The sequence below is a fragment of the Macrobrachium nipponense genome, chromosome 3, assembly GCF_015104395.2.
Source record: "Macrobrachium nipponense isolate FS-2020 chromosome 3, ASM1510439v2, whole genome shotgun sequence".
In the NCBI taxonomy this organism is placed as follows: Eukaryota; Metazoa; Arthropoda; class Malacostraca; order Decapoda; family Palaemonidae; genus Macrobrachium; species Macrobrachium nipponense.
The window spans coordinates 25,287,882-25,312,582 of NC_087202.1; the positions used below are offsets into that span (position 1 = coordinate 25,287,882).

Below are 24,701 nucleotides of genomic sequence, written 5' to 3' on the forward strand. Positions count from 1 at the left end.
AGGTGTGACATCGTTATGACGTCATGGGTTTCATAACCAATTACGAACGACTTTAGTCGAAAACTAAGTTTCACTAGCATTTCAGCGGAGTAATAAAGTTACCTGTCAGTGTTCACTGTATCCTTGTTTGACTGAATACTTGAATAATGAAGCAAAAAACTGCATTTTGTCTTCCTGTACCTATGGCAGAGGCAGTGGCTGGCCCTTCTGGCATTAATTTTGACAGACCTTCGATTTCCTACTGATTGTTTGCAGTGCAATGTGGGTTACGGTGAATTTATAATTATTGTCTAGTGGTGGTGTAAAGTTGTGATTTAATATGCTCAAAGACTTAATTTCATTCTAAGCAAAAAAACTGCAAATATTGTGGAGTACTATTTGTTGGATATACTACAACAGGAACGCCTTTATGTGATCCGCCACGGTAAGTAGCCTTACTGTAACCCCTGTGGCTAGGGCGGTGAGGCAGCAACATTACCTCTTGCCGTACATGCCGTGCTTGCCAAGAATCTTTAAATATGCGGATAAGACGCGAAGCGCCGCTTCCGCTACGGCTTTACTGACAAGCACACATAAATCTATCGTCGCTGATATGTAGTCGCTCCCTACTTTGTTTGTTGTTGTTTTGGTATCGTCGCCATATTGGTTTTGGTGTTCTTCCGCCGATTTTGGTCGGCGGTCGAGTCGCCGTGTTTTAGTACTGGCCCTTGGAGTTAATTACAGTCGTCCAATAAATGTTACTTTAAATTCTTGTTCAGTTGGTAAAATACATAGGAAAACGTCAAATGCCATAGTCTTAGGCCACCGTGGATTGCTTCTGTAGAAATACGTACCCCAATTTCTAACTTTTAACAAAGTCACTGCTAAGAGCTACATATCACTAGTATACCCCATTTTCTTAGTATAAGCTCTGTAGAAATTTTATTACTATTTTGAATACTGATTAATTTTACATAGCATTTAAAATATTTGATAGATTTAATAGAGATTTAACTGTCCCTTCAAATTAGTCAAGAAATTATTTAATTGATTTAGGGAGTGATACGAACCATTGACCTGACATAGGCTTTTTTCGGGGGGTAGCGATAGGCCGAGCGCGGGTTTTTGGGGCCTTGTTCAAACAGACAGCATGGTAGACGGACGACAACTTGTTTCGTGAACTTTGTCTTGAGTTTAATTTACGTAGTATAGGGTTTTTGGGATTTTAGAAATTAATAAAACCCTTAAGATAATTGGTTTTTGTATGATCTTTCCTGTTTGTACCTATCCTAACCCATATCCTATCCGAATCCCTATCTGCAATTAAAATTTGAATCGGCCATTCACACTGATCTGTCGTCGGAAGATTCACTAAGTAGAATAACATGTCTTGTCAACGTATCAATTTATTTCCACTAATATAATTAGAGGTCGCGCTGGATTTGCTGATTAAATACATAGGATTTGTTTTTTTTGTTTAGGAGTGAAATAAGAGGTGTGTCCAAACTGGTCATAACTTAAACGTAGGTCAACATACCAATTTCCACAAAGGCTAGACTGCCATTATTGGATGGCTGATTGAGCCAACGGTCATTCGTTAGGAAGCGGTTTCGTCTATTAACGTTTAACTTACTTATTTAAGACGTAATGCACTGTTTTCTTTACCTTAACTAAATTTTGAGCCCTTTTATGTAGTTAGGCTATTGTAATATTGGAGTTTGGGAGAATTAATTAGGCATAGACTCAGATTGAACAATTTTACAGGGTTTTAAATAATTACATGGGCGTAGTAGAAATTTAGTCAATTAGGTCTGTCTGTTTACTTAGCATTACTATTTGGGATTAGTTTTACCTTAATTTTACTTTCACCAGGTCGAAACTTAGTTGAATTCTGGACCAAACTGAACTGCCCTGGGACTTTTATGGCCTTGGTTTAATTTATTCATAGTCCTTATTTAGATTAATTGTATTAACATAAATTACTCTTACCTGAATTTAACTAGCCTACTTAAACTTACAAAGCAATTATTAATCCTTTGGATTTTCTAACACAAGTCTGAAAACACGTTAGGCGTACAGAAGAATTGTGTGCTTAAGAGCCGTTTATACAATTTACTGTTATTACCAGAGAAACACTCAGTGGAAGGAATTACCCTAGTAATTTTGTAGTGTATATATCCTTTCAATCCTCCACTGATGAAACAAATTTCCCACAATGATAAAAAATTGAAGAGCGCAAAACGCCGCAAAGAATGCCGTAGTCCCCTTGAATAAGTACAAAGAGGTCAGGTGTAAGATTGTTGTGAAGAAAATGCCACCGCGTCTATGGGTGCAAGTAGTGTGCGGATTTAGCACAGAATGGAAGTTTTATTGACACAAGCGACTCTGCGAACATCGAGATGGTCGATTTTCTAAACAATATTTTTGAGTTGTAAGTAAAAAATTTTGAAAGAGTTTTAGTGTGAAGTTTGCACTGCGTTTGCCACCCTTTTCATTACCCTCTGTTTTAATCTTAAAATGTGGCCTTATTTCTAACTTTGGAGGAAAATACCTTTTCTTCCGAAGAAGAGTAGAGGTCTCATCAACAACAACTCGTGACTGATGACCATCTCTGGTGTCAGGACACATTAAAAGTACTTTTTCAGAGGGTGGCCAGCCGTGATAGTCGGTGAGTTGGGCTAGTCCACGCGGTGTTTTAACCCTACCTGTCACAAGGTAGATGAGAAGTGGCATGCTTATGATGTACTGAAGGAAAACTAATATATTCTAGCCCAGCAGCCTATGCCAAAAAAAAAACCAAAATTGTTTCCCGTATGTGGTCTAGTTACTGAAATATTTGGTATTAACAATTAATAATTTCTGATATTTACATTTGTTGTCATATTATTGAATCATTAAATCAAATTTAATGAACTGGTGATAAAGGCCAAATTCCATACATTCATACATTATATCTTGTACATGGCGACATTTGACGGAACCATTGTCAAATGCTTTCTCCAAGGGCCTACTGAAACCCCAAACACTTTGGTATCTTGTGGAAGAAATTTATATGTATGTATATAGCCCAGTAGTAGATTGGTGATGAGATTGTGGCGGGATCACAAGCTTAAAAAAACAAGCGGGCAAATCCACCCCATATAAAACCTAATCGCTCCAGCTGCCCAACTCACCCTCAGTCACACTTTGTTCTTTACACAACAAAATACACGCAGGACAATTTACCTATACCTACAAAAAAAAAAAATAAAAAAAAAAAAAAACATAAAACTCATGTACTTACCAACACTCCAGATACCCTCCGGGCTGTGTGCTGTCTGCCGTCGAGGTCACAGAGATACCAACCACAACCCCACAAAAAAAACAAAAAACAAAAAACAACAACAACAAAACAAGAACACAACCACAACCAACAACACCAAAGACCAACCCACAACTCAACAACAAACAAGGAACACAACCACAACCTCACACATAACAACAAAAACTCAACACACAAAGACCAATGCACAAGCCAAAAACAATTACCAACACACAAAAACAACATGAAAAAAGCAACACACACACCCACTAACAACACCAACAACCAACCTCAACAACTCGCATATAATCCAACAAGAACTCACATACAACCCAACAAAAACTTCACAGCACAACAATCCTAAGCAACCAATATCAAATAACAAAATTTCAAACAAAACAAAACACAAAACTCAACCAATTTCCAAGGCCTTTAATTGACTCCTCCAACACTACTATCACCAGCTCTCACCAAAGACTGACTGAAAACTCACTCACTCAAAACAGAACTCTAACAATCAACAGCACCAGCAGACAGCCCAGAAACCTACCAACAACCAATTCAGTCATTAACTATCCATACAGCAATTATCACTCTCTCTCTCTCTCTCTCTCTCTCTCTCTCTCTCTCTCTCTCTCTCTCTCTCTCTCTCTCTCTCTCACACACACACAGACGTCAAATGGAACTCCACAACTCCTCCATAAGATGATCTGTATCCTAGTAGTAGAGGTTGGCGTCAATAACCTCGTCGTTGCGATGCCAGTAAAAACTACAAATCATCAATCCTAGTAGTAGTAGATCAACGTCTATCTTGTATAATGGATAGGTTTTAAATGTCACAGTAAAAGTCTGTAAATATAAAGGAGACAGCAGCATAAAGATAACCTTTATTAATATTTTTTTTGATAATGTAGAAAATGGTGGATTTATAAATTAAAATTAGGGTGCAGTAATTTGAGAAGTTTACCAAGATAATGAGAATGTCACTGTATTTTGCCAATTTTCTTACTTGCATCCCCAAAAGGAGAAAATACTAAAAGTGCTGCTGAGCTTCCACCATGTTTATTACCAGCCTCTTGGTGATTAATGCATGAACATAAAAGATGGCAGTGTATTGTATTGGTAATCTTCTATCATATTCTCAAATGATCTCACTTGTACTGTACTACATACACCCATTTCTATAGTGTTCATACGCGTACAAAACCCTTGGTCTTAACAATAAGATAATTTCTAGCGCCTAGCTGGATCTGGTTAAAAAGCAGATGAAGCAAGGAATCTTGTGATATCTGGCAACGCATGCGTAGGATCGGCGGGTGAAGGACGAGATCAAACGCCGATCATCTACGCCAGTCTTCTTAACTGCCTGGGCGAGAGTTGTTTTCCTCTCTTGGACCTTTTCCCGGTTCATTGCCGGTTTCGTTTCTCTTAGTGTGGTGTGTGTGTTTTTACCTGGTATTATGGCTGCTTCTGCTCCTTCTCGGCATCAGTGTATGTGCCCCGGAGTTCCTGGGTTTCAGTGTTCTCGTTTTTTGGCTTCAACAGAGACAGACCTTCACATCACATGCAGTAGGTGTCGTTCGAATTTTTGTACGATTACGAATCCTTGTGCGGAATGCCGGGCATGGCCTAAGGAGCAGTGGAGGAATTTTATGGTAAGGGAACATCGGAGAGTCTCCACTCTTCCTACTTGGAGGGCTTTGCTCCTATTCCCGATGTTTTGTCTTCCGCAGTAGTCAACCCCCATAGTAGTGTTGTCCCTGCATCTCCTTCCTTTTCTTCCATTGATTCGTCGATGTAAGTATCGGGAGGTCGCCAGGGTATTTTTTGTAATGTAGCCCCTTCTTCTCGGGAGCTTTTTCGGTTCCCGAAAAGGGTGAGGGTTTTTTCATCATTCTCTTCTCTTCCAGAGTCGGTGGTGTCCAAAATGGCGGCGTTTTTGGAAGACGCTTGGGCTAGGGGGTACCCTGTCCTCGGGGGGTTGCTGAGCGCATTTTGCGGAGGCTGGCACCCCCCCCTTCCCGTTCCAGCCAGGCCATCCCCCCTCCTCCCGGCCTCGTCTCCGTGGGTGGGAGCAGTCGGCCATCTTGTATTGCTCCGCCAGTGTCTGCCGCCACTTTGTATCGGAGTGACGCTGCGGCGTTAGCCCCGTTGATGACGTCACGGGGTCCATCTTTGTGTATTCCTCCGCCAGTGGCGTCTCTTTCCTCCTCGCACAGAGGGGAAGCCGTGACGTCACCACCGCTTGTGACGTCACTCTCATCGATGATGTATATATCTCCCAGTCGCCTCCTCCAATCTGCCTCGCTTAGCCGCGACGTCATCACTGCCGCCCAGTTCGCATCATCTCCCTTCCTTGTCTTCGGAGCCTTCTCTGGCACATCAGTCTGAGGTCATATGCCAGACAGTGCTTCAGAGGCTGGACTGTATTGGATGAGTAGTTGGCTGCCTTATCGGTTTGGGAGGGCTGGTAGGTAACGTGTTGCTTCGTCCCCGCCTTCCTAGAAGAGTGTGCATAAGAAGCTAGCGCTGTCCTTCCTCTTCCTCTTCCCCCTCTACGCCTCATCGGCGTATTAAGTGTTGGAAGGCTAAGGACTTTACACCCTTCCTTTGCCGTCAAGGGAGGAACAACGCGGACATGTTCCCGAGAGTGCTGTGGTTTTTGGGCAGTGTTATGGTGTGTGTTCTGCAGGGGTTGCTTCGCCGCGAATCTTGAACGTGCAACTACCCCACTCCCCCCTTCCATGTTGCAGACGGTTTCTTGACTTTACCTCTGGTTTGTGGTGATTGCCAAGATACCGTCTGACAGGTCCCCTGAAGGGTTGGGCGAGTACCGCCTCGCTTGCCAGTCTATGCAGTCTGGGGGCAAGGCGTTTTCTTATTTTGGCTCACCTCGGTGCAATTTATGTGCTAATCATCTTCTGGTTAGGAGGGACGTGGCATTGTCTAGGATGGAGAGGTCACTTGACACAGAGTCTTTGCTGGCCTTGAGGAACGGTGATCTGTTGGAGTCGCAATTCTTGTTTCCACAGACAGAACACGAAATGCAAAAGACCGACGCTGGGTGATACCAAGGACCGACTGGTGCACCAAGCCATGTCTAAATCAGAGTCCCGGCCTCGAGACGTCCGTCCCTCTCCTCCTCCCCCCGGTCTAGCAGCAGTCGAGGAGATAGTCGCCTGGTAGGCCACCGAGGACGTCGAGTTTGGCAGGGCCCTTCCCGTTCGACACAGCCCAAGTCTCAAGATTAATGCCCTTTTGCTCTCGTTCCTTTTAAAACCAAGAAGAGGACCCCAGGGGCAGAGGTCAAGGGGGCCGTCGGTAGGTTTGGGCGCCTCTCCCTCTCCTGCGCCACAGGTGGGGGGTGCCTGGCTGGCCATTGGTCAAGTGGCAGAGTTACCGGGTGGAGAAGTGGGTGGTAGATGTCCTTCAGGTGGGATACCTATTGCCATGCGACTTCCCTCCTCCTCTGTCGGAGAAGCCGCAGCTCAGGAAGATGTACCCTCCAGATTCTCTGAAGTTCTTGGCTCTTCAGGAGGAAGTGCAAGAAAATTGCTGGACAAGGATGCGATAGAGGAAGTAGTGCGTCTGTCCCCCGGGTTTTTACAGTCACATCATCTTGGTGCCCAAGGCGTTAGGAAGATGGAGGCCTGTGATCGACTATGGAACTCAGTCCCCCGGAAAATGTGACCCCGTGACACTAGATAACCATCTGACCCTGGAAACGAACAAGGACACCCTTTTGGACACTTCAATCCAAAATATAGCAACTATGGAGCCTTTTATTAGGCCAAAAGATTTGTCAAAAGAAATTCCAGCTACCCTTCTCTAGCCTTATTTGAATCACTTTTTGGAAAGGACAGTTGGACAAGATTTTTGACAATAGAAAGTGAAAAAATTTCAAATTTTAAAATTAGAAAATTATTTACTGACCAGATACCCAACAGACATGAAATTTCGTCAAACACAAACAAATACATGGATAGTGGAAACCACTACTAAAGCCCAATCAGAAAATTACTTACAAATTACGAACATAGATAACACAAAAACAAAAAATAAAGGTTACCAAGCATAATAAACTTAATAGTATTTGTGGTACTATATCCTGCCAAATAATGACGACGAATTAATAGATGATAATATTTTTGATGGACTCGCTTAAGAAAAGATATAAAAAACATGAAGATTGTGACATCTATGATATCCCAAGTAGGAAAAATTCAAAAATAAATATACAAATAGCTAAATTGAAATTTGAAGGAAACGAACTCCCTTTAACAATTAAAGTATTAGGGCAGACGAGATTGTTAAGACCATATATCCCTAAACCGCTACAGTGTAAATCATGTTGTAAATATGGCCATTCAGATAAAAATTGTAGAGAACCTCCAAGATGTGCATGCTGTGGATCATACAACCACACAACAAAATGGGACTGTGAAAACCCAAATTGCATAAATTGTGGTCAGAATCACTCAAGATCAAAGGAATGCGCATCATTACTTATACAATACTGAATTAAAAATCTTACAAGAAAGAAGTGAATGTCAATACGAGAAGCTAAGATAGAACTAAAAGTAAGAGGTTTACAAGATCCAGCAAGAAAAAAAAAATATAAAGAGGTAGTAAATAAAGAATTGCAAACCAAATTCCTATGCACAATATAAATCAAACTGAGAATACTCATAAATATAAAGACCCAAAAATTCAGGCTCAGAAGCTGCAGAACATTTTAAGTAACACTAATTTATATAATACATATTACCAACACCAGAAATGCACAAAAAAAAAAAAAAGTACTAGTAAACAACCCCACCCAAATCCAAAAAAAAACAAAAAAAAAATTATACAATCAATAAGACCAAAATCTATGGAAAAAATGAATACCGAGAAGACAAAGTCAACGAAAATTACTTGCAAACAAAAAATGAAAAAAGAGGAACCCAAATAAAAGAGAAAGATAAAATTCAAATAAAATTGAAGAGAGTATTGAAATAGAACCCAAGATCAAAAGCCATTTAAATGCACCTCTAATAAAAAGAACATCTGAGAGACTTCAGCCAACAAAGAATACAATAGCAGAAATACATCACCCACCAAAGAAGAACAAAGTACAGCATAATTATACAACTTCAATAAAATACAAAGTTCAGGAAAACTAATAAAGATATTAAAACAAAACCCAAAACCTTAAAATGTCTATTTTACAGTGGAATATTAGAGGATACGTCTCAAATAATGAAAATTTAAAATAATTTATTAGAGAATGGAATGCAAATATCATTTGCTTACAGGAAAGTAAAATAGGTAAAGTTCTAAATGCTGGCATAAATTATAAAGTGTGGAAATCAACACAAATTTTAAATGACAACAGTCAAGGAGGAACTGCAATCATAACGCATTCTTTAATCAAACGCCAACCTGTTAAGGTAAACTCGATAATACAGGCATGTGCAGTTCAGGTATTTCTGAAAAAAAAACAAAAAACCATATGCTCAATATATATGGAACCGTCTTTAGAAAGTCGCTTAATAGATCATCTTGGAAATAATAGATCATTACAAGTAGAAGATTTAGAAAATCTAATAGAACAATTACCAAAACCTTACTTATTAGTAGGTGACAACGCCAAACATCCCATGTGGGGAAGTACATCATCTGACAGGCGAGGAAATATTCTCCTAAATTTTATAGATAAAAAAAACTTAATTATTTTAAATGATGGTTCTCCAACAAGATTTTGATGTTTATCATAATACAATATCTGCAGTAGACATCACTTTATGTTTTTCCCCCCAGAAAATTGCCCACAGATTTCAGTTGAAAGTAAATAATTTATTTGTGGAGTGAACCGACTGGCCAATACAAATTGAGTTCAAAAGTAATACTAATATAACATATATACCGAAGAGGAAAATGGAGGAGGCAAATTGGAATTTATATAGAGAAAATTGTGATAAACAAAAAACTATCAGACTTTACAAACCACAAATGCTTATGAACATCTAGTAAAAACATAGATGATAAAGCAAATGAAATTATTCCAGTTACCTCAGGCAATCTGACTAGACCACTGGTACCCTGGTGGAACGAGGATTGTAAAGCAGCAATGGAAGATAACAAGAACATGCTTTAGAAGATATCTGAGACATAAATGTGATGCCAATAGAATTGCATATTTGAGAGCTAAAGCAAAGCAGAAAAGAATATTCAAAATAGCCAAAAGAAATTCATGGAAAAAATATATTCACTAATATAAATTCTAAAACTCAAGACAAAGAAATCTCGAAAAAAATAAATAAACTGCAGGGTAAGATATTCGGCCAGAAACCCATTACCTATATTAAAAGTAGAAAACCACTATATTTCAAACCCCAAACTAGTGCAAATGAATTGGGTATCTCGAATTATACAAAGAAATTCCATTAAAATAAAAAATTGTCCAATATCAATAAAATCTAATAATCAGGAAATCTATAATATTCCTTTCACTATGGAAGAAACTGGAAAATGTCCTGAAACTTGCAAGTCCAACAGATCCAGGGGAAGACAACATTAGATATGATAAAAATGATGAAAAAAAATCTACCAGATGAAAGCAAAACTTTTTTTTATTAGAAATTTTTAAATGAATTGTGGCATTTCCCCTTCCACAGCCATGCCTAAAACCTGGAAAGAATCTTTAATCATACCAGGCTTAAAACCAGGAAAAACCCAGTCACCAAGCAGCTATAGGCCAATAGCCCTTACTAGTTGTATGAGTAAGATATTTGAAAAAAGGTGAATAACCGATTAATATGGGTATTAGAAAAATAGTAAACAGCTATTGTCAAACAGACAGTTTGGATTCAGGAAAAATAAAAGTACGATAGATCCCCTCTTAATGATTACAAGAGAAATACAAAATGCAATGGTTGGTAAAGATGCAAACAATAGGAGTTATTTTTTTTATTTAGAAAAGGCATATGATACCCACCTGGAGGGGAGGGATTTTAAAAAATTGATAGAATGGGGAATAGGAGGGAATTTATATGAATATATCAGGGAATTCCTATCAGAAAGATCTGTGAAAGTGGGGGCAGAAATCTCTGAATCATTTTATCCAGGAGGAAGGAACCCCCAAGGCAGTGTACTAAGCGTGGCATTGTTTGCTATAGCAATAAATGATGAGATAATTGAAATGATCCCACCAGGAGTCCAAGGATCCCTTTTTGTAGATGAATTCTTCGTGTATAGTAGCGGTGAAAAAGCGCTGGACATAACCAACATATAGCAAGCAGCCATAAATAGGGTAAAAAAAACTGGGCCGATAACAAGGGTTTTAAAATTTTCACGCAAAAAAAAACAAAAGCAGTCAGATTTACAAGATCAAGAAAACTAGAATTAATTCCTAATTTATTCATAAATAATGATATAATTAGATATGATGATCAGATAAAATTCTTCGGTGTAATACTTGATAAAAAAACTTACATTTAAAGAACATATAGAACTGGCAATAAAGTGAGAAAATCCTTTTAAATATCATAAAAGTAATTGCGCATAATGACGGGGTGCTGATAGAACCCCTCTGATAAAAGTATATGAGGGTATTTGTCTAAGTAAACTTGATTATGCATGACAAGTATATGGTAGTGCTTCTAAAACCCTATTAACAAAACTGATGTCATACATAACATGGGTATTAGACTACTGCACTGGAGCCTACAGAACTTCCCCCGTGGAAAGTCTGTATGTAGAAGCAGGAATAGATCCCCTGAAAGTACGAAGAGAAGAAATAGGATTAAAATATATAGCTAAAATAAATAACCTTAATGATAATCCAAACACTAATATATAAAAAAACATAAATAATTATGACAATAAACCAAGAGCCTCTAAACCATTGGAGAATAGATTAAAACCTGATATAGAAAATCTATAATTAGGAACAAGTAGCATATCAAAAATTAGATCCACGTCCTGAAAGTTACCTCCGTGGAGACATGCTAAAATAGAAGTCTGTGAGAAATCATTTAATAAGAAGGTAACAGATCACAATTAAGGATTGAATTTGTCACACCAGGAAAAACATAAAAGGGACATTAGTATTTATACAGATGGTTCGAAGTCGAAGGAGGGTGTAGGCTATGCTGTAGTAAACAAAAAATATGAGAAGGACTAAAAATACCAAAAATATGCTCGATATTCACTGCAGAGATAAAATGCTATATTGGAGGCTATAAAACATACCTTTATGGTGGGAGAGGCAAACGATACCTTGTAATATACAGATTCTTACAGTGCTTTTTTTTAGAAGCGCTAAAACAATACACAATATCTCATCCCGTAATTGAAGAAATAAGGGATGGATAGATATAATAGTAAAACGGAAATCTATAAATATAAAACTTTGTTGGTCCCTTCCCATGTAGGCTTAAAGGGTAATGAAGAGGTGGATAAAGATGCCAAAAAGGCAGTAAAAAAGGAGTCTATCAAAAAATACAAATACCTTACAATGACATCAAAACAACAATAAATGAATACTGTCAATCAAAATGGGAAAAAGAATGGCTAGAAATTAAATCATATTAAATTAAAGCATATTAAATTCATCTGTTAAAACCTTGGAATAGACAACAATGTCAAAGAAGGGAAGATGTCTATTAACAAGATTAAGAATAGGACATACATACTTAACACACAAATACGTTTTTTTGTTGAAGCAAGACGAGGAAAGACAGGCCCCTTACTGTGACCATTGCCGTACTCTGGTCACAGTCCGTCATCTGCTAACTGAATGCAATAATTTCGAAAGAAAACGAGATCCAACAACATATATAATATACCACTTGAACTATTGGGAGAAAATGCCCCGCTTCAAAATATAGTAAATTATCTCAAAGAAATAAACCTGCTTTATATGATGTAACTTGTCTTATAATTTCATAGTTATATAGTAAGCGCTGAATGGCCTTTGCTGCCCCAGTGCTTGGTGTTACACCTAAACTTTATAAAACCAACCAAACTCTCTCGTGTCGAGTTGGGCTGAGGTACCTCGATGATTGGTTGCTCTTGCAGTTTCCAGGGAGAAGCTGCTGCAAGACGGATCGTCGTCTTCGGTTCTGTCTGGACCTAGGCATATTAGTCAACCAGGAAAGTCGAACCTTGTACCCACTCAAGGATTCTCTACCCGGTCATGGTCATCGATACGCAGTGGCAAGAGTTTTCCCGTCGGATCAGAGATTGGAGAAATTGTGCGCTGTGGCACGCAACTTCCTGTCAAAGTCTCATCAATCTGCTCATCAGTGGCAGGTTCTTCTGGGAGTGCTATCTTCCCTGGAGAAGCTAGTCCCTCATGGGCGTCTTCATCTCTGGTCTCTGCAATGGGGACTGGGGAAATTCTGGTCTCTGGCAGGGGACTCTCCCGTTTATGGTCCCACTGTCTTTGGAAGTGAGAGAAGACCTTTCGTTGGTGGTTGGACGACCAAAATCTATTGAAGGGCGTCCCTCTGCGTTCTCTCCCTCCGGACTTCCTTCTGTTCTCGGACGCTTCCCTCGCAGGTTGGGGCGCGCACTTAGGCGGCCTCATCGCTTCAGGTGTTTGGGGTTTGGAGGACAAGCAGCAGCATATCAACGTTTGGAGTTGAAGGCAGCTTTCCTGGGTCTGGAAAGAGTTTCGGGGGATGGTAGAGGGTCACTCTGTCATTCTCATGTCGGACAACACCACGGTGGTGGCCTACATGAACAAACAGGGAGACCTGGTTTCTCAGCAACTTCATGCCTTGACCGTCAAGCTTCACCAGTGGGCAATCAGCAATTCAGTAGAGCTCTCAGCCAGGTTTATCCCTGGGAAACGGAACGTGGTCGCAGACAAACTCAGTCGCCGGGATCAGATCCTAGGCACAGAGTGGTCCCTTCATCAAGTGGTGGCAGACAAGCTTTTCTGGATTTGTGGGAGACCCATGCTGGACCTTTTCGCAACACGCTACAACAGGAAGCTGGAGGTGTTCTGTTCAGTGGTTCCAGATCCTTTAGCATTGGCAGATGTATTTCAACATCCCTGGACAACCTGGAGGTGTATGCCTTCCCCGTTTTTGTTTGATCCGTTTCTGCTATTAGAGGCTACAGGGCGGCACTGATTTGTTTGGTGTTACGCCTGAAGGGTATCAACATCTCCTCTTCCTGGGAACTTTCCCTGCTAGTTAAGGGGTTTGAGCAGTCGAGTTCTCCTAGAGAGCTCAAGCCTCCAATGTGGGATGTTTCCTTGGTGCTTAAGAGCTTAACTTAGAGTCCATATGAGCCTTTGCGTCGCTCATCTGACAGGAACCTGACGCTCAAGACAGTTTTCCTTTTGGCTTTGGCATCTTCCAAAAGGGTAGGAGAGCTCCACGGTCTGAGTTATGAGGTGAAGCACACCAGGGGTTGGAAGTCAGTGTCCTTCGAATTTGTCCCGGAATTCGTGGCCAAGACTCAAAATCCCTCGGTGCATGATGACAGGTTCGCTTCGTTTTCCATTCCATCACTGACTGACTTTTGTGGGTGGTGATGCTCAAGAGCTTTTGTTGTGCCCTGTCCAGGCCTGTGTTGCTATCTTAAAAGGACTCTGCACCTTAGACCAGGCTGCCGCAGACTTTTTGTTAGTACATGCCGTACAAAGAAAGAGGTGTCTAAGATACTATCTCATTTTGGATCCAGGGAAGCCATCAGGCAGGCAAACTTAACTCTTGATGATTCAATCACCACATCTGTGCAGGCTAGAGCACATGACGTTAGGGGTATTGGTCCCTCTCTGACTTTCAAAAAGAACTTGGGCTGTACATGGAGTGCTGAGCGCTGGTACTTGGTTACGCCAGTCCACGTTCTATCTTAAGGATGTTGCCCACAGATCTATGGACACGTTTTCCCTGGGTCCTGTGGTGGCTGCACAACAGGTTGTGTAACTCATAGTTCCCTTACGGGACACCTTTGTATCTTAACTAAGATGATTGTGTGGATGAGAGTGAGTGAGTTGGCTGGTCTCCTTCTTTCTCTTGTACCTTTCCCTCTTCCTTCGGGCGGTTTAAGGAACTGACACGTCATTTGCTGGACTGGTCTGATACAGGTGAGTGAGGTAGTCATACTGGTAGTGTGGTCGTGCAATATACAATATCTTACCCACTATTTAGTAGCATAGGCTCCGCTCCTGGGCAAGGAGGAGTCGGGAGTACTACAAACCCTAGTGTCTTGGTTTGTTATTGGACAGTCAAAGTTTCTCTTTGGTTCCCTATACAATTGTTACCCCATGTATCATTGTACGTCACTCAGGTTCTGAGTGGTTAGATATTAGTGTATCTAGCTTCTCAACGGGCTTCAGTCCCTCCCAAGAACTATTTCTTTTGAGAGCTGGACTGGGCGGTATACGCCCCCAGCTGGTCTAGGATGTCTTATACCTCCCTCCAAGTATGAGTCTATCCTATTATTAAGACCGAGGGTTTGTTTGCGTATGAACAAATGACAAATTTTCTAAAACAATTTGTATTTTTCATAGCTACAAACCTGAGGTCTAAACGTTATACTGCCCACCTGTAGCTGCCCCTCTATTTGTTAAGTTATCCCGAGTTGGGAAAGACTGGCGTAGATGGTCGGCATTTGACCACTTTTCACCCGATCTACGCATGCGTTGCCAGATATTACAAGATTCCTTGCTTTCATCTGCTTTTTAAACCGGATCCAGCTAGGCGCTAGAAATTGTCCTATTGTTAAGACCTCAGGTTGTAGCTATGAAAAATACAAATTGTCTTAGAAAATTTGTCATTTTAGTTTAAAAGTTGTGTTAATAAAGGATACCTTCGTGTGGTGTTCTTTGTATTTACCAAAGAATGATCGATAGTATGGTGGAAAGTGCATTTTGAGTGAAAAACAGAGATGGTGAGTAACCAGTATTCCATTGTTAACAAGCATTTTGTGTAATATTTAGGCACTAGTGACAGGAAAGCTAAGTGTGATCCCATTTTGGAGTTTTAAAGAATTTACATGCTTGAATATTTGTTTTGAATATGTGTGAGGTTCAGTTTGTTAGGCATTGAGTAATTTTTAGAAACACTTAACCCGCCCCTTATATCCTGTTTATGAGCCAGGATTGATTTCACCAAACTTAATCAAGGGTGTTGGCACCTTATCTAGGCAGTAGGGGAATTACCCACCTAACTTGGCTAACATAGGGCTCTGAAATTAGAATAAATTTGCAACCTAACCCAACCACACCTAATGTAGCATTGTTAGAACATTGTTACCAGTCCTTGCTCATCTAGTAGGTACAGAAGTGATGTCACTTTAAAAACTGTAATTAAATCTTGCCTTGATCACAGTCAGAACTGGCAGAAATATAATGTTAAAATAGACCCTTGTTCATCAGAGGCATTTGAAACTAAAAATAAGCAAAGGGATAAGAGTTAACGTGAATGCAATAGATTTTTGTATTTTTTGAGATTTGACTTATTAAGGGTAAACACAGCATAAAACTCCAATTTTGAGATTTGGTTTTAAAGTAAATTATAAAAAAATAAATAAATCAATATTTACCAATAACATCTAATAATATCTTTAATTTACAGAAGTAATACACACATTGATTCATATCAGTTATTTGACAGACCATTATCATAATATTTAATGACTGTCTTTTGTTGGTATGTATTTTGTTAGTAACAATTTTACAAGCAAGAAGGATGTATCTGGGCATGCTGATAGATACGGTAGCAGCAAGTCTTCCCCTCAGACTCTTTTATCAGCAACTTCAGAGAGTAGCACGACCGGTTCCTGTCAAGACAGGAACAACCTGCCCGGCTTTGGCAAGTCGTGATCAGTCACCTGTCGTCCTTGGAGAAGCTGGTCCCTCACGGTCGGCTACACCTGCGGTCTCTTCAGTGGAGACTCGTGGACTTTTGTTCCTAGTCACGAGATCCTCAGTCTCTCCTCGTTCCTCTTTCTCAGGAGGTAAGGGAGGACCTGGATTGGTGGACAGACGACAGGAACCTCTCGGTAGGAGTGGATCTGACCACTCCCCCTCCGGACCTGCTCCTGTTCTCGGATGCATCGAATGAGAGGTGGGGCACACACCTGGAGGAGTTGCTGACTGCAGGTGTGTGGAACGATCGCGACAAGCGCCTTCTCATCACCGTTCTTGAACTCAAGGCAGCCTTCCTGGCTCTCCAAGAGTTTTGGGAACATGTGATGGGACACTCGTGGTGTTGATGAGTGAAACCACCACGGTAGTGGCATATATCAACAAGCAAGGGGGACTTGTCTCCGTTGAGCTCCTCAGGTTGACAATGTAGGTGCACGAGTGGGCCTTGTCTCATGCAGTGGAACTGTCAGCCAGATACATTCCGGGCAAGAGGAATGTAGTGGCAGACAAGTTCAGCTGCCAGAATCAGGTAGTGGGAACCGAATGGTCTCTACACCATGGATGTAGTGGAAAGGCTCTTCAGCCTATGGGGGCATCCAGTCATAGACTTGTTTGCCACCCGGTACAACAGGAAGGTGGAAATCTGTTCGGTTGTACCGGACCCATGGGCAGCTGCGGAAGACGCATTCCAACATCCCCCCTTTCTGCCTGATCCGCGCCATGCTCAACAGGATGCGGATCACACAGAATCTGAGGAGGATTCTGGTGGCACCCAAATGGCCTCAGCTGTTGGTATCCCGACCTCCTGGCTCTTCTCGCTGAGGCACCGAGAGAGAATCTCCCCCCCACCCCCAGTGGCATCGACCTGCCTGTCTCAGCCACCACAATAAGAACGGTACCATTCAAGCAGTGGAGTCCCTGTGTCTTCGTGCTTGGAGGTTATCCACCATCTCTAGCGAGCGAGAGGCTTTTCGTGACGAGCAGCAACAGAGATGGCGGGATACCTCAGGAAGTCCTCTGCGGCTGTTTACCAGGGGAAATGGGCCGTCTTCTGTGGTTGGTGTCGTAGACGGGGTATCTCTCCGATCAGAGCCACTATTCAGCAGGTTGTGGACTTCCTAGTCTACCTTCGTCGAGAGAAGCTCCTCTCCATTTCAGCGGTAAAAGGCTATAGGTCTGCCTTAGTCTTGGTCCTCAAGCTGAAAGGGAAAGATATCTCTTCTTTTGAGATTTCTCTCCTTGTGAGGAGCTTCGAGAGGTCTTGCCCACCCAGGGACCTCAGTCCCCCTGCATGGGATGTGACTCTAATGTTGCAGAGCCTGACTTGTGCCCTTTACGAGCCACTCCGAAAGTCAACAGACAGGGATCTGACCCTCAAGACGGTCTTTTTGCTGGCCCTGGCATCGGCGGAGAGAGTAGGCGAACTTCACGGCCTTTCCTTCAATGTTAAACATATGAGAGGGTGGGGATCGATAATGCTAGAATTCATAGCGAAGACTCGGAATCCTGCGGTCCCTGATGCCCGATTAGAGTCCTTCTCCATCCCCTCCCTCAATGACTTTGTTGATAATGATCCAGACGAGATGCTACTCTGTCCAGTTAGAGCGCTATGGCGCTACCTGAGGAGGACTCGACATCTTTGGCCTGAGTGTCGGCTTTTTGTTAGCACTGGAGGCCCCAAGAAAGAGTTGTCCAAGAGCACTCTCTCTTTCTGGCTTCGTGAGACGATCAAGAAGGTTTTACTGTGCTGCAGGGGACGACACTGGTGCCCTTCACCCGAGAGCTCACGAGGTCAGGTGTATTGCCCCTTCCCTTGCATTCTGAAAGAACCTGTCGGTTCAACAGGTTGAAGGCAGGGTCTGGGCACGCCAGACTACCTTCACCTCTCATACCTTCAGGATGTTGCCCACAAGTCCTTGGACACCTTCTCCTTGGGACCAGTGGTGGCTGCTCAACATGTTGTGTAGCTTACCCAGCTCTTCTAACAGGACAGGTTAGCATCTAGTCTCGTTGTACGGCATGATCGGATACAACTGCAGAGTGACTGGCTCTGCTTCGTTCCTTTCATACTACTCTTTCCCTTCGGGCAGAGAGTACGCGGACCATTACATGCTGGACCGAGCACGGATGCAGGTAAGACACTCCTTGGAGTATCCTTCTATTCCTTTATTAGCAATAGAAGCACATTCCTCCCCATTTCCCTGGTAAGGCGGGAAATGGGGGGTCCCAGACATAAGACATTACTCATCTTATATTTGCCTTATTGTCTCCGACATATGGTTCTTCGCTTTCCCCTAAGCACGAATTACGCTTCGCGCCTTAAGGAAAAGCCCAGAAGACTGTCTCTGTTCCCTAACACCCCCGATCAGAAGTCAGTGGCGGGTCCTTCCTCGCTCTAAAGACTGGGAGAGGAGCCTAGGTAGGCTGAACTCCAGTCGGTTCAGAAGCTCCACTCAGATTCCTACCACCAATCAGTGAGTCCTATTGTAAAGAACCGACGGTTTGTATACCGTGTAGGAACAAATCACAATTTTTGAAAGTAAATTGTATTTTTCCTAACTATACAAACCTAGGTCCTCTACACATACTGCCCACCTCATGCCATCTCTCCATCTGTTACCTAGGCTGAAAGCAAATTGAATGCTCAGCCCCAGGACGGTAGTTAACTACCACACTGCCTTGTTAAAAGGTCAGAGGCCGTGTCCAGGCTTCACCTTAAGTAATTCCTATTGTAAAGGACCTAGGTTTGTATAGTTAGGAAAAATACAATTTACTTTCAAAAATTGTGATTTTGTAATAAAATTGTAAAAATCCAGCTATTTTCATGTGATCCAATACCTGAATCTGAGGTTTGTAGTCATGTCTTCAGAACTACACATCCCAAGCCTACAACATCCAGGCTAAGAACCAGAAAATCTTAGTCTGCTAAATAATCGTCGAATAAAAATTCTCCACAGTAATATGTAGATTTTCGTTTCCTCTTGAATTGTTTCCTAGACCTCTTCCTCTTCTATTATCATATTAAACGGTAACTTATTCAGTTTTTGATCATGGATGGATTTCGGTATTGGTCTCAAGTTATTCATGAAATACTTGTCCACATCTACCCTCAAGATAGTGTATTGTCACTTGTTCCATCAGTTTTTTTTTTTTTTTCTTTTTAATCATCCAACTGCTTGCCTAGGTACTTCGTCAATTGTCTTCTCAACATACATCAGCTAATGGATCTTGTGAAGGTATTTGACAAGAGTACCAAAAAGTAATCTTAAGAGCATTATATTGTGAATATAGTATGACAATTTTGTTTTAATCTCACAGCACGTAATTCCTAATGATTTTACCGATAGTTTTTTTTTTTTTTTCATTTTTTGGTCATTGCAGATGATACTGGGTAGCTACTGGAAGTACTGAAGAATTTTTCCTTAAAGTCACTTCCAAACCAGAAAATGTAATGTGCAGTATACATAACTCCCTTGCAGCTGCGCTCTCACCAGGTAAGGTACAGCAAGCATTTATATTAATGCAAACAATCCTATTTTTCAAAGTCATTAGCACACATAATGGTTTGGAGAATAAATGTCCATATTCCCACTTTCCTATTAATGTGGAATCAGCTATGCATTTGTTAGGTAAGTCGCTTATGTGAAAATTATATTTTTTTGATAAAATAAAGTTTTGCATATACTTTCCAAACGATTACATAATCAGTCCCCCCAAATCAGAGTCCCCCCATCCTTCCCACAGATGGACATTGTGGCTTCATGTTGTCTGCTCAGCAGTACCAGGTGTTCCCAAAAGTGGCTGGGGCCCATTCACCTACAATAACCATAGCAGCACTGTTGCCAAAATTTTAATTTGTTCTGACACGTTAAACAAACCATTGGTCCTTTACATTCGGAATTACTATTCAGCGCCAGCTGGACCGGTCATAAGATTTACTAATAAGGTAGTTCAGCAGTAACTACTTGTTCCAATGGTCGGGAGCCCCGCCCGACTGGAGGTAAACATACCACTTAGCTTTCAAAGCCGTCGGGTGAAGACATGTGCTCACTTCTCTGCTCGCCTCTTTCATGAGATTTTCAAGCTTACCTGCCTTTCAACCTGTTTTCTTATTTATTATTTATTTGTTTTTGTGGTATTGCATCGCTGGATTGAACATGTAGTCCCACGAATCAGAGAAGCCCTCGTGCCCCCCATCCAACTGGAGAGTGTGCCCTGGAGTGGGAGGCCAAAAGTGTGGGGCTTTGAGGTCCAGTGATGTTGTGGACCCTCATCCTCTGTACAAGGAGCCTAGGGCGTGAATGCTCTCAGGACTTAACGTGTGATTGTTGTGTCTCTTGGTCGGAGGAGCAGTGGGAGCTGTATGAAAAGAGGAAGACCGCGTAGGGCTGCCAAGGTGTCGTCGGAAAGCTCTCCCTTGACACCTTTGGTGACTGATATACGTTGTCATCTTTTCTCCCTCTTCGTCAGCTCCCGCGTATGGCGCTCTCCCCTTCGGGGGACGTGTCTCCCTCCACCTCTTCACTCGATCTGTTGAGCGCAGAGGAGGGAGGGCGACACCCCGACCTGGAGTTGTACTTAGGGTTTCTGTCTGCTCAGGGTGGGATCCTTCCTCTGCTGAGCGAACAGGAACCAACACCACCCCAACTAACCCTACTGTTGCTTCCTCAGGTTTGTCTGCCTCTGCGGGTGGGGATCTTCAGCAGGTGTGGCGCTTGTTGAGTCTTTGGGCACTCCGAGTATTCAGGGGCTCACCCATCATCTTGCTGCAGCCCCGGTCACTCACGGGGTGGAGACGAGGACGACTACGACTGTGTCAACCCTGGGTTATGCAGCTCCGCCTCACCTGGTGTATACTCAACACGTGACCACGGTCACCCCCACGGCTGTGGTAGTACCCGAAGAGCTCGCCGTACCTGCTGCCCTGTTCCTGCCCATGGAAGTGCTGCTGCTCCTGTAGTTCCTTCTGGCCAGGTGGAGTTGGGCCCCTTTGCCACTGCAACCGCCCCAGCTCCAGCCTGGATGGGAGACCTGTCTGCTGTCCTGAGGAAGTTGGCAAAGAAGTAGTCCAAGGAGAAGAGGAAAGGTGTCGTCATCTTCTTCGTCTTCATCTTCATCGTCGTTTTCTGCCACCTCTTCCCCCTTTGACTTCCAAGTACCCCAGGCTAGGAAGAAGGTGTCCTCACCCTCCATTAAGAAGTCTCGCACAGAGACTTCAAAGGGTCTGTCTCTCTCCGGTGGGACAGGTGGGTCTTCTGCTGGCCCTCCTATTCCTCCTGGAACGGGGCCAGTCTCTCATTCCTCAGGGAAGAAGAAGACAGGGACCTTGGAGGTACCAGCCACCGCTGGTACCTCCACTCCTGGCTCCAGAGGTTCCACCTCCGGACCGGGAACTGTCTCGGCCGCTCATCGCGAGCGTCACTGAGTATGGTCACCTACCAGTGATCGTGCAGCCAGGACCCAGACGGCTGAGTACGCTCACCGTCAGGACCCAGGCACGGAGCGGAAGGATGGCAAGAGTCGCTCAGGTGACTCTCGCCAGACCGGCGATCGCTCACGCAGCGATTGTCCGGTTCCCAGGGTTGACGTGACAGTCCCACCAGACCGTTCACGTGTTGAGGCTGGGAAAAGGTCCCCCCGGTCACCAGGAACAGCCTCGGCTGCTTCTGGGACCGTGGCGTGTTGTGAGGATGGTGCTTGCTCTCATTGCATTAGTGGATTGCTACCAGTCACCCAACTGTTGCTCCCACCGGGACCGGACGGCTCACACGACTGGTAGCAGCTCCCCTGACGCACGAAACCAATGCTACCGTCTTCGGTCCAGCGTTTCTCCGCAGGGAGACCACTGGTCCAGACTTGCATCTCGATCGCCATCATGGGTTGGCGATCACCTGCAGTCCTCTCTCCCAGCCTACTGGCTCTGCTGGTAGGCAGGGTATGAGCGTCCGGTCTTCCTCACCTGTCCCTTTCAACCTACTTTGAACCTCCTTGGGCTACACTGGCAGGAGGGAGGCAAACAGGAGTGACCGCGAGGAGTGCGCTCCTCACAGTCCAGCAACAAGAGCCTATGAGCCTGGTTTGGTCTTAGGACCAAAAAGATCGTACACTCAAGTGGTTGGAGGAGACCACGAGGGGTTTGGCGAGGTTCTTCCTCCTGAAGGAAGAGTGTCTCTGGAAGTGATTGGCCTGGATGGATCTGACGGTCCCATCGCCTCAGGACGCGATCACCCCTGAGATACAGAGGTCCTTTGCAGAGGTCATTGCACTGATTTGTCAGCACAACGACCTCGGGGAAGAATCGGTGGTTGCTCCCTCTGACCGTCCATTGAGGTTGGAGTCATTCTGGGGTCCTAAGAAGGAACCCAGAGGGATGGTGGGACTAGGTCAGTGAACTTTAGTGTGTGGGGGCGGGCGTGTTGGAGGTCTCTCTCGCGTTTCTCTACAGAAAAGAAGGGTTTTTCGCCCTTGATGTTTATACCTCTTATAGTAAGCAATGTGTTAATGTGTCTCCATGTAATATCTGGCGGGGAAGCCAGAGAAAGTTGTGCATTTGCAGATACACTAATATTCTTTCTGCTCCAATCAGTGCCTTAGAAATCTTTCAAATCACAGCTACTTGAGGGTTATTGGTCCTGGGAAATGGGTAAAAGAATGCAGCGTATGTGTTAGTGCTTGGCCTTTCCTTTACCACAAAAATCTCATCCAACCAGCCTCCAACCGTTGCGCAAGTGACCCTGGCACCTACCAGTGCCCCACACACAAGTTCCGTACTCTCAAACAATTGTCTTTACTTTATACAATACCAATCGAACCATTCCGATGTAGAGTCCGCTATACTATCAGTCAGTGATGTCTTCTCCGATGAGGAAATTAACGTTGCATATACGAAATGCAAAGATCTGATACCAGAGAGCATTTTCAAGGAGCGATCCGCGAAAAACCTGTCCCCTCACAAGAAATATCATACATATATCACTAAATGGCTAAGGACCTGCTCGGTGAGGATCTACGCTGATGACCCTTACAATCTGTCTCCAAAGGGGCCTGCTGACCTAAGCCTACCTGTGGTGTACCACACGGCAGAAAATGCCTTCCAAACAGCAAAATCACTCTCGGAAACAATTGGATAAAACTCTGAAAAAATCGAGGAGACAAATGATAAATTCTCAAGAATCTGGGACGTGATCAAAGGACTACAGGAATCCCTAGACAGTCTTAAAACTGTGGATACAAATAATCTCGCACAGATCTGGATGCAATCAAGAGTGCAGGATTCGATAGACAATCGCACAGATAGCCACCAGACTCCTTTGAATGCGGCTCCAGTTTTTCCTCGCCTCCGGCAACATGGGAGTGCACCCATCACCTAAGAACCGTTCTGAGGGGACTGTTGGTCTCCCAACGTCTTCTCCCTCCACAGTGCCTCCGGCAGAAGATAGATCTCTGGTGATGATTACCAGCCCTCATGATTCTTCCCAGCCTATCTCTAACCCACAACCCCCAATCGTGGATACAGATGATTGTGATCATGAGGGGTCTGGCGGTTGGCAGACACAAACAAGCAGAAAGAAGAGAAGAACATCTCATTTGGCTGCTGGACCGGAGCCTAACATTCGTGTTTCACCGCGCCCGATACCTGAGAAGAGATGTCATGTAGTAATTCACAATCAGCGCTCATTGGTGACGCTAGACGCCATAGTGGAGAGAGTCAAGTTTCTCACTGGCTCTGACCCACTCATCTCTCATGAACTCCCATGCAAAAGTAAACATTAAGTTGCTTACAGGATTACCTGCTCCTATTTCAACACCTTGACGTTCTTAAAAAGCGAGACTTGCGGTCCTAATATATTAGTTTCAAGATATAACCTAATCTGGGACCAACCACCCCGGGGGAACTTACTGACACCCAACCAGGGTCATTTCCACCGCAAGTGCCAGCCAACCGCCCACAGCAAGTGACTCCCCCTGGCTAACCCCCCATCCACCCAAATGATCAGCGCATTCATCTCCCATCTTTGTGAGTAGCCATGGGTACATCAAACATAATCTCTTGGAATATTTTTGGCCTCAAGTGGAATATTCCTCTTCTAAACATGTTCTGCAAAAACTTCAAAGGCATCATTACATTGCAAGAAACGCTCCTCTGGCCACATGACCTTGCCATCTGCGATTCAATACATGAAGACTTCAGAATCTTCTCGACTTCATCGATGCAAGTTACAGATCAAATCATAGCTGGTCGCCCGAAAGGGGGGCCTTTCTTTCCTGTGGCACAAATCATTAGACAATATGATAAAGGTGATGACCTACAGGAGTGACAGATTGCTGGGGCTTCAAGTGACATTAAGGAACTCTAAAATCCTAATAATTAATGTTTATATGCCATGGGAAAATAATAATTTTGATCATTACTGCATGATCCTAGGGGAGTTACACAGTATTATTCATGATTCTCCTGCTGAATTTGTATAATCAGGAACCTTAATTCTCACCCCACAAAACAATTTTATAATGAACTTACTCGCTTCTGTCAAAACCATGCTCTTCAAA

The 24,701-nt window shown here is 43.1% G+C and overlaps 1 protein-coding gene across 1 annotated transcript in view; it reads left to right on the forward strand.

The window, feature by feature from the left end:
- The window catches only part of LOC135221661 (semaphorin-2A-like), a 684,158-nt gene that overhangs the window by 650,036 nt on the left and 9,421 nt on the right, over positions 1 to 24,701 (forward strand). The gene's annotated exons all lie outside the window — the stretch shown is intronic.